The following is an 8,586-nucleotide window of genomic DNA, read 5'->3' as shown; positions in this document are numbered from 1 at the left end:
TTGAGAATGTAGTTTTGAATTTTGCAACAGTGTTCCTTGGAGTTTTCCTGTGGGAACTCTTTCCAGAGGTGTTTAATGAATACTTTCAGTGAATATTTCTCCCTCTGTTTCTAGAATATTGAGGCAATTTTCCTAAATAATCACATATAGATTGCTATATAGGCTCTTTTTTTGGTCATGGCCTTTAAGTAAGCCAATTTTTTTTAACTGTCTCTTCTGGATCTATTTTCCAGGCTGGCGGTTTTTCCAATGAGGTATTTTAAATTTGCTTCCATTTTTTCATTCTTTTTACTTTGTTTGACTGATTCTGGCAGTCTCACAAAGTCATTAGCTTCCATGTGCTCTGTTCTAGTTTTTAATGTGTGATTTTCTCCAGTTAGCTTTTGTATATTTTTCCATTTGGTTAATTTCACTGTTTAAGGAGTTGTTTTATTCAGACTTTTTTTTATTTCCTTTTCCAAACTATGCACTCTGTCTTGCATACCTGTTATTTCTTTTCTCATTTTTTCTTCTACCTCTGTTATTTGCCTTTTAATGTCTTTTATGAGCACTTCCAAAAAGGCTCTTTGGACTTTAGACCAATTCTTATCATTCTTTGAGATTCTGTCCTGTCTGAGTTTATCTTGTGGTCTATCCTGTCACTACAGTAGGTTTCTATGATCAAGGTTCTTTTCTGTTTCTTGCTCATTTTCTTTCCTTTTCTTTTGGTATTTCCTCTCTCTCTCTCTCTCTCTCTCTCTCGCTCGCTCTCGCTCTCGCTCTCGCTCTCTTACTTTTATGGTTGAGCTCTGTCCCGGGGTATAGGTGGCACTGTCTCAATATGAAGCTCTGAGCTTGGCTTTGGGCAGAGGGGTCTCTTGTATTTGCAGGGGGCAGCTTTGCCTGTTCTTTTCAGGAAACAGCTTGGTTTCCCAGAGTTTGCCTTCTGACCTGAGATTGGAAGCTACTCCACTGACCTGTTCCTTTACTGAGCCAGGACTGAGGGTCTTAGTTGCTGATTTACTGTCATTAACACCTTCTCACCAAGTTTCCCACAATCTACCTAAACTGGGCTGAACACCCTTTTCACCCCCATGAGACTGACCTTTCTTGCAGTTTTTCCAGTCTATCAAGTTGTAGAATGGTTTCGTTTCATCAGATTCTCTTCAGAAGCTTGGTTTCATGAGGTGTTTGATGGAAACTGGGAGAATTCCAGCAGTTTCTTGATTTTACTCTGCTATACTGGCTCCATCATTGGAACCTTGGCATAGAATTTTTAAAGGATTGCTAATTCTTGACTTGGATGTGTAGTCTTTGATTCTCACATCAATATCAACAGCAGAATCAAATGATACTATTAAATTCTGAGTAGAATGATTCTGTGTAGAAAAGATCAATGAACTTGAATTGAGAAGTCTTGTATACTAGTTCTGGCTTTACCACTTAATGGCTTTATTACATTAAAGACATAATTTACTTGATTTAATCCTTAGTTTTTTCATGCTTAAAATGAAGTAATATATGATCTGGGCAGTTCAATGGTCTCTCAGGAATCCAACAATGTAGTTCCCTCTTGGTATTGGCCAAGCAAATGGAAATGTTGAGACAGTCATCTATCAAATTCAGAACTCCAATAACCTTTTCTAAATTTCTTTCTAGTAAATATAGCCAGACTTCAGATGAATTCCATTCCATTTCAGTCTTTTCTCCTTGCCACTTTCTACCTTCCAGATAAGGGGAAAAACTCCATTCTACCCATACAGGCCTGTTTGTTTGGCCTCTCCTGCCTTTGAGGAAAATGGGGGGAGGCAAGAGGGGGAAATTGATTCCCCCAATTAATCCCATCACCTGAGTTATCTAATGAGCTATGAAGACTAAATTCTAACACCAAACTGCTAGAAACATTTGATGGTACAGCTAAGTGCTATAGTGGATAGACCATGGGGTTTGGAATCAGGAATACTCAGATTCAAATCTTATTTTAGACACTAAGTAGATGTGACCTCTTCTTCAATGGTTCCTCAATCCAGATTTATCATCCAATCACAATCTGATAGCTATTATTTACTGAGCTCCAGGGTATTCACTTTCTTTATTGGATGAGTTCAGCATCTGGTCCATAGTCTTCCCTCCCTCACTCCTGCTTTCACAGGAGTAATCTTCAACATACATATCAATATTTCCTCAAAAATCCTAATCTTCCTAATCCTTAATTTCCTCATTGTCTTGTCCACTCACTTCAACTGTATAAAATGATATCAATAGCCTTGATCTTTCACTCACAAATATATAACTTCTGTGTTCATGACCTTTGAAATTCATTTATCTGATCATACTCTATCATTCTGCCTCTTCCTCTGCCTTGCAACACCAACCAGTGTTGTTGTTTTTCCTAACCAGTATGGCTAGTTTGTTAATGTTTAAGTTTGTTTCAGGCCATCAGTACTGTACCAGGTATATTTAACTTTTTATCCCATCTTGACCCTTAGGTGAACCTGGTAAATTCTGTTATTTTGTCTTTTGAGTCTGACTCTTATTCTATTGTTTACCTGACCCTACTAAATGTTAGGCTTGTTAGCCTTGGATTATTCCCAATCTATGCAATTTTTCCCCACATACAACTGAATAAGGTTGGAGAAAATCAGGAAACAGAATATTCTTAATCCATTAAAAATTGGTTGTGTAACTGCATTCTGACTACAACAAAACAATCCTTTGCACCTTCCTATCTGACTTACTATTCTAGTAACTCCTATGATTTTTTTAAGCTTTTAAAATTCCTACTCAGGTATCTAAGAACTCTACAGCTGCCATCCTCATATCTAAGACCTTACCTCATATTTCAAGAATTGGAACTGGAAGTGAGTTCGACTTCCAGCCAAGATGGCGGCAAGGAGGCACAGAGCTGTGTAAGCTCCGCATTTTCTCTCAGAATCCATCTCATTACAAGCCTCTGAATTAATGTCTGACTGAAAAAAAAAACAAACCACAAATAGTTACCAAGAGAAAACATCCTTGAGATACACCAGGAAAGTTCTGTTTTTGCTCGAAGGCAGAACAGATTTAGATCAGGCACAGGCTGAGGGCAGCGGCAGCAGGAGCTTGGCAAGCAGCTGACTGCTGAGCAGACCAGAGGGGGTTGGGGTGTGATCTCAGACATCTCTGCGGGGAGAGTTTTGCTACAGCATTGAATACTTTGCCCTGGCAGCAAGTCAGTAGCCCAGCAGAGAAGCTAAAAACACCGGGGGTGAAGAATACAACCCCAAACAGCTGGAGTTTCTCGGGACCTGGCCACCCGTCCCCCATAGTGTCTCAGCAAACTCTCAGAGTCTCAGAGCACAGGTGCAGCAAAGTCCTGCTGGTGACTCACTGCTGCCCCCACAGTCTGTAGAGGAAGCTCGGTAACACCACCCAGCCCCTCCCCCCCCAAAAAGCAGATTCCATTTGGGTTTTTTTTTCTTTTTTTCTTTGCTAGTTTATCTCTGATTCTTCTTTGACAAAATGAGCAAAAAATTGAAAAGGACCTTAACGATTGACAGCTTTTATACGGACAGAGAGCAGACTCTAAACCCTGAGGAGACTAAAAGCAGACTGTCTCCAGGTGAATCCCCACAGGAGGAGATCATCTGTTCCTCAGCACAGATGAATCTCATAGAAGAAATTAAAAAGGCTCTCACAAGAGAGCTAGAAGAAAAATGGGAAAAGGAGAGGGAGGCCTGGCAAGAGAGTCTGGAGAAATCATCACACTCATTTAAAGACAGAATGGATAAAGAAATCAAATCCTTGAAAAATAGGATTAGTGAACTGGAAACAGAAAATGGCTCTCTAAAAAACAAAATGGGTGAAATGGAAAAACATTCCATAGAACAAATTGGACAATTAGAAAAAGATATAAAAAAAGTGAAGTATTTTCTTCAAAAATACTTCATTGAAAATCAGAATTGAGCAAATGGAATTGCATGATTCCAGGAGACAAGAAGAATCAGTCAAGCAAAACCAAAAAATCAAACAATGGAGAAAAGTGTGAAATACCTTCTTGGGAAAACAACAGACCTGGAAAATAGGTCTAGGAGAGACAGTCTGAGAATTATTGGACTCCCAGAAAAATATGATGAAAAAAAGAGCCTGGACACTATTTTCCAGGAAATTATCAAAGAGAACTTCCCAGAAGTCATAGAAACAGAGGGTAAAATAGACATTGAAAGGATTCATCGATCACCTACTGAAAGGGATCCAAAATCAAAACACCAAGAAATATAGTGGCCAAATGCCAGAACTCTCAAACAAAGGAAAAAATACTCCAAGAGGCTAGAAAAAACCCAATTCAAATATAGAGGAGTCACAATAAGGATCACCCAGGAACTAGCAACATCCACATTAAAAGATCAAAGGGCCTGGAATATGATATTCTGAAAGTCTAAGGAACTCATATGCAACCAAAAATAACTTACCCAACCAGAATGAGCATCTTTTTCCAGGGAAGGAGATGGTCATTCAACGAAAGAAGTGAATTTCACCTATTTTTGATGAAAAAACCAGAACTTAACAAGAGTTTGATCTAAAAATATAGAACTCAAGAGAAACCTAAAAAGGTAAAAAGAAATCTTGGGAACTATATTTCTGTTGTAAAGATGTATAAAAAATACATGTATACCTTGTTCTAGAAATTAGAGGTGGAAAGGACATTGTACCAGAAAAAGGGTAAAATGGGGGTACTACATCTCACAAAGAGGCAAAGGAAACCTATTATATCTGAGAGAAAGATTGGAGGGGGATGAATATAGTGGGTATTTTACTGCCATCAGAATTAGCTTTAAGAGAAAAAAATTTAGACATATTCAATTTATGGTGAAACTTCTCCCATCTCATTGAAAAGTGAGAAGAGAAAAGTGAAAGGGGAAGGAATAAGCTAAGCAGAGGGGAATACAGAAAGTGTGAGGGAAATGAGTAAGATAGGGGGAAGAACTCTAAGGTGAGGGGGAGGGATACTAAAAAGGGAGGGCTGTGAGAAGCAAGTGGTACTCACAACTTTAATACTGGGAAGGGGGGGGAAGGGGGAAAGAAGGGAGAAAAGCATAAACAGGGGATAACAAGATGGCAAGTAATACAGAATTGGTCATTTTAACCATAAATGTGAATGGGGTAAACTCCCCCATAAAGAGGAAGCGGTTAGCAGAATGGATTAAAAGCCAGAATCCTACAATCTGTTGTTTACAAGAAACACACCTAAAGCAAGGAGATACATGCAGAATAAAGGTAAAAGGTTGGAGCAAAATCTACTATGCTTCAGGTGAAATCAAAAAAAGCTGGGGTAGCCATCCTGATCTCAGGTCAAGCAAAAACAAAAATTGATCTAATAAAAGAGATAAGGAAGGACACTATATCTTGCTAAAGGGTAGCATAGATAATGAAGCATGATCAATATTAAACATATATGCACCAAGTGGTGTAGCATCTAAATCCTAAAAAGAGAAATCAAGAGAGCAGCAAGAAAAAATAGAGAGCAAAACTAAAATAGTGGGAGATCTCAACCTTGCACTCTCAGAAGTAGATAAATCAAACTACAAAATAAATAAGAAAGACGTCAAAGAGGTAAATAGAATAATAGAAAAGTTAGATATGATAGATCTCTGGAAAAAACGAAATGGAGACAGAAAGGAGTACACTTTTTTTTCAGCAGTTCATGGAACCTATACAAAAAAGATCACATATTAGGACATAAAAAACTCAAACTCAAATGCAGTAAGACAGAAATAGTAAATGCATCCTTTTCAGACCACAATGCAATAAAAATTACATTCAACAAAAAGCCAGGGGAAAGTAGACAAAAAACTAATTGGAAACTAAATAATCTCATAGTAAATAATGATTGGGTGAAACAGCAAATCATAGACATAATTAAAAACTTCACCCAAGAAAATAACAATAATGAGACATCATACCAAAATGTGTGGGATGTAGCCAAAGCGGTAATAAGGGGAAATTTCATATCTCTAGAGGCCTACTTGCATAAAATAGAGAAAGAGAAGGTCAACGAATTGGGCTTGCAACTAAAAATGCTAGAAAAGGAACAAATTAAAAACTTCCAGTCAAACACTAAACTTGAAATTCTAAAAATAAAAGGAGAGATCAATAAATTGAAAGCAAAAAAATCTATTGAATTAATTAATAAAATTAAGAGTTGGTTTTATGAAAAAACTAATAAAATTGACAAACCCTTAGTAAATCTGATTAAAAAAAGGAAAGAGGAAAATCAAATTGTTAGTTTTAAAAATGAAAAGGGAGAACTCAGTACTAACGAAGAGGAAATTAAAGCAATAATTAGGAATTACTTTACCCAACTTTATGGCAATAAATTCAACAACTTAAATGAAATGGAAGAATACCTTCAAAAATATAGTTTGCCCAGATTAACAGAGGAAGAAGTAAATATCCTAAACAGTCCCATCTTAGAAAAAAGAAATAGAACAAGCTATTAACCAACGCCCTGAGAAAAAATCCCCAGGACCAGATGGATTTACATGTGAATTCTACCTAACATTTAAAGAACAATTAACTCCAATGCTATATAAACTATTTGAAAAAATAGGGATTGAAGGAGTCCTACCAAACTCCTTTTACGACACAGACATGGTACTGATACCTAAACCAGGTAGGCTGAAAACAGAGAAAGAAAATTATAGACCAATCTTCCTAATGAATATCAATGCTAAAATCTTATATAAAATATTAGCAAATAGATTACAGGAAATCATTGCCAGGATAATACACTATGACCAAGTAGGATTTATACCAGGAATGAAGGGCTGGTTCAGTATTAGGAAAATTATTAGCATAATTGAGTGTATCAATAACCAAACTAACAAAAAACATATGATCATCTCAACAGATGCAGAAAAAGCATTTGATAAAATCCAACATCCATTCCTAATAAAAACACTTGAGAGTATAGATATAAATGTATTTTTTCTTAAAATAGTCAGGAGCATATATTTAAGACCATCAGTAAGCATCATATGCAATGGGGAAAAACTGGAACCTTTCCCAGTAAGATCTGGAGTGAAGCAAGGTTGCCCACTACCACCATTATTATTCAATATTGTATTAGAAACACTAGCCTCGGCAATAAGAGTCGAGAAAGAGATTAAAGGAATCAGAATAGGCAATGAGGAAACCAAACTACCACTCTTTGCAGATGATATGATGGTATATCTAGAGAACCCCAGAGATTCTACTAAAAAGCTATTAGAAATAATCCATAACTTTAGCAAAGTTGCAGGTTATAAAATAAATCCCCATAAATCCTCAGCATTTTTATACATCACCAACAAAATCTAACAGCAAAAGATACAAAGAAAAATTCCATTCAGAATAACTGTTGACAGCATAAAATATTTGGGAATCTATCTACCAAAGGAAAGTCAGGAATTATATGAGCAAAATTACAAAAAACCTTCCACACAAATAAAGTCAGACTTAAATAATTGGAAAAATATTAAGTGCTCCTGGATAGGCCAAGCGAATATAATAAAGATGACAATACATCCTAAACTAATTTATTTATTTAGTGCTATACCAATCAGACTTACAAGAAAATATTTTAATGATCTAGAAAAAATAACAACAAAATTCATGTAGAATAATAAAAGGTCCAGAATCTCAAAAGAATTAATGAAAAAAAAAAATCAAATGAAGGTGGCCTAGCTTTATCTGATCTAAAATTATATTATAAAGTAGCAGTCCCCAAAATCATTTGGTATTGGCTAAGAAAGAGATTAGTTGATCAGTGGAACAGGTTAGGTTCACAAGACAGAATAGTCAACTATAGCAATCTAGTGTTTGACAAACCCAAAGAACCTAACTTTTGGAATAAGAATTCATCATTTGACAAAAACTGCTGCGATAACTGGACATTAGTATGGCAGAAATTAGGCATGGACCCACACTTAACACCATATACCAAGATAAGATCAAAATGGTTCATCATTTAGGCATAAAGAACAAGATTATAAAGAAATTGGAGGAACATAGGATAGTTTATCTCTCAGACTTGTGGAGGAGGAAGAAATCTGTGACCATAGATGAAATAGAGACCATTATTGATCACAAAATAGAAAATTTTGATTACATCGAATTACAAAGCTTCTATACAAACAAAACTAATGCAAACAAGATTAGAAGGGAAGCAACAAACTGGGAAAACATCTTCACAGTTAAAGGTTCAGATAAAGGCCTCATTTCCAAAATATATAGAGAACTGACTCTAATTTATAAGAAACCAAGCCATTCTCCAATTGACAAATGGTCAAAGGATATGAACAGACAATGTTCAGATGATGAAATTGAAACTATTACCACTCATATGAAAGAGTGTTCCAAATCACTATTAATCAGAGAAATGCAAATTACAACAACTCTGAGATACTACTACACACCTGTCAGATTGGCTAAAATGACAGGAAAAAATAATGATGATTGTTGGAGGGGTTGTGGGAAAACTGGGACACTGAAACATTATTGGTGGAGTTGTGAACGAATCCAACCATTCTGGAAAGCAATATGGAATTATGCCTAAATAGTTATCCAACTGTGTATACGCTTTGACTC

The sequence above is a fragment of the Sarcophilus harrisii genome, chromosome 4, assembly GCF_902635505.1.
Source record: "Sarcophilus harrisii chromosome 4, mSarHar1.11, whole genome shotgun sequence".
Taxonomy (NCBI): domain Eukaryota; kingdom Metazoa; phylum Chordata; class Mammalia; order Dasyuromorphia; family Dasyuridae; genus Sarcophilus; species Sarcophilus harrisii.
This window is presented reverse-complemented; position numbering follows the sequence as displayed.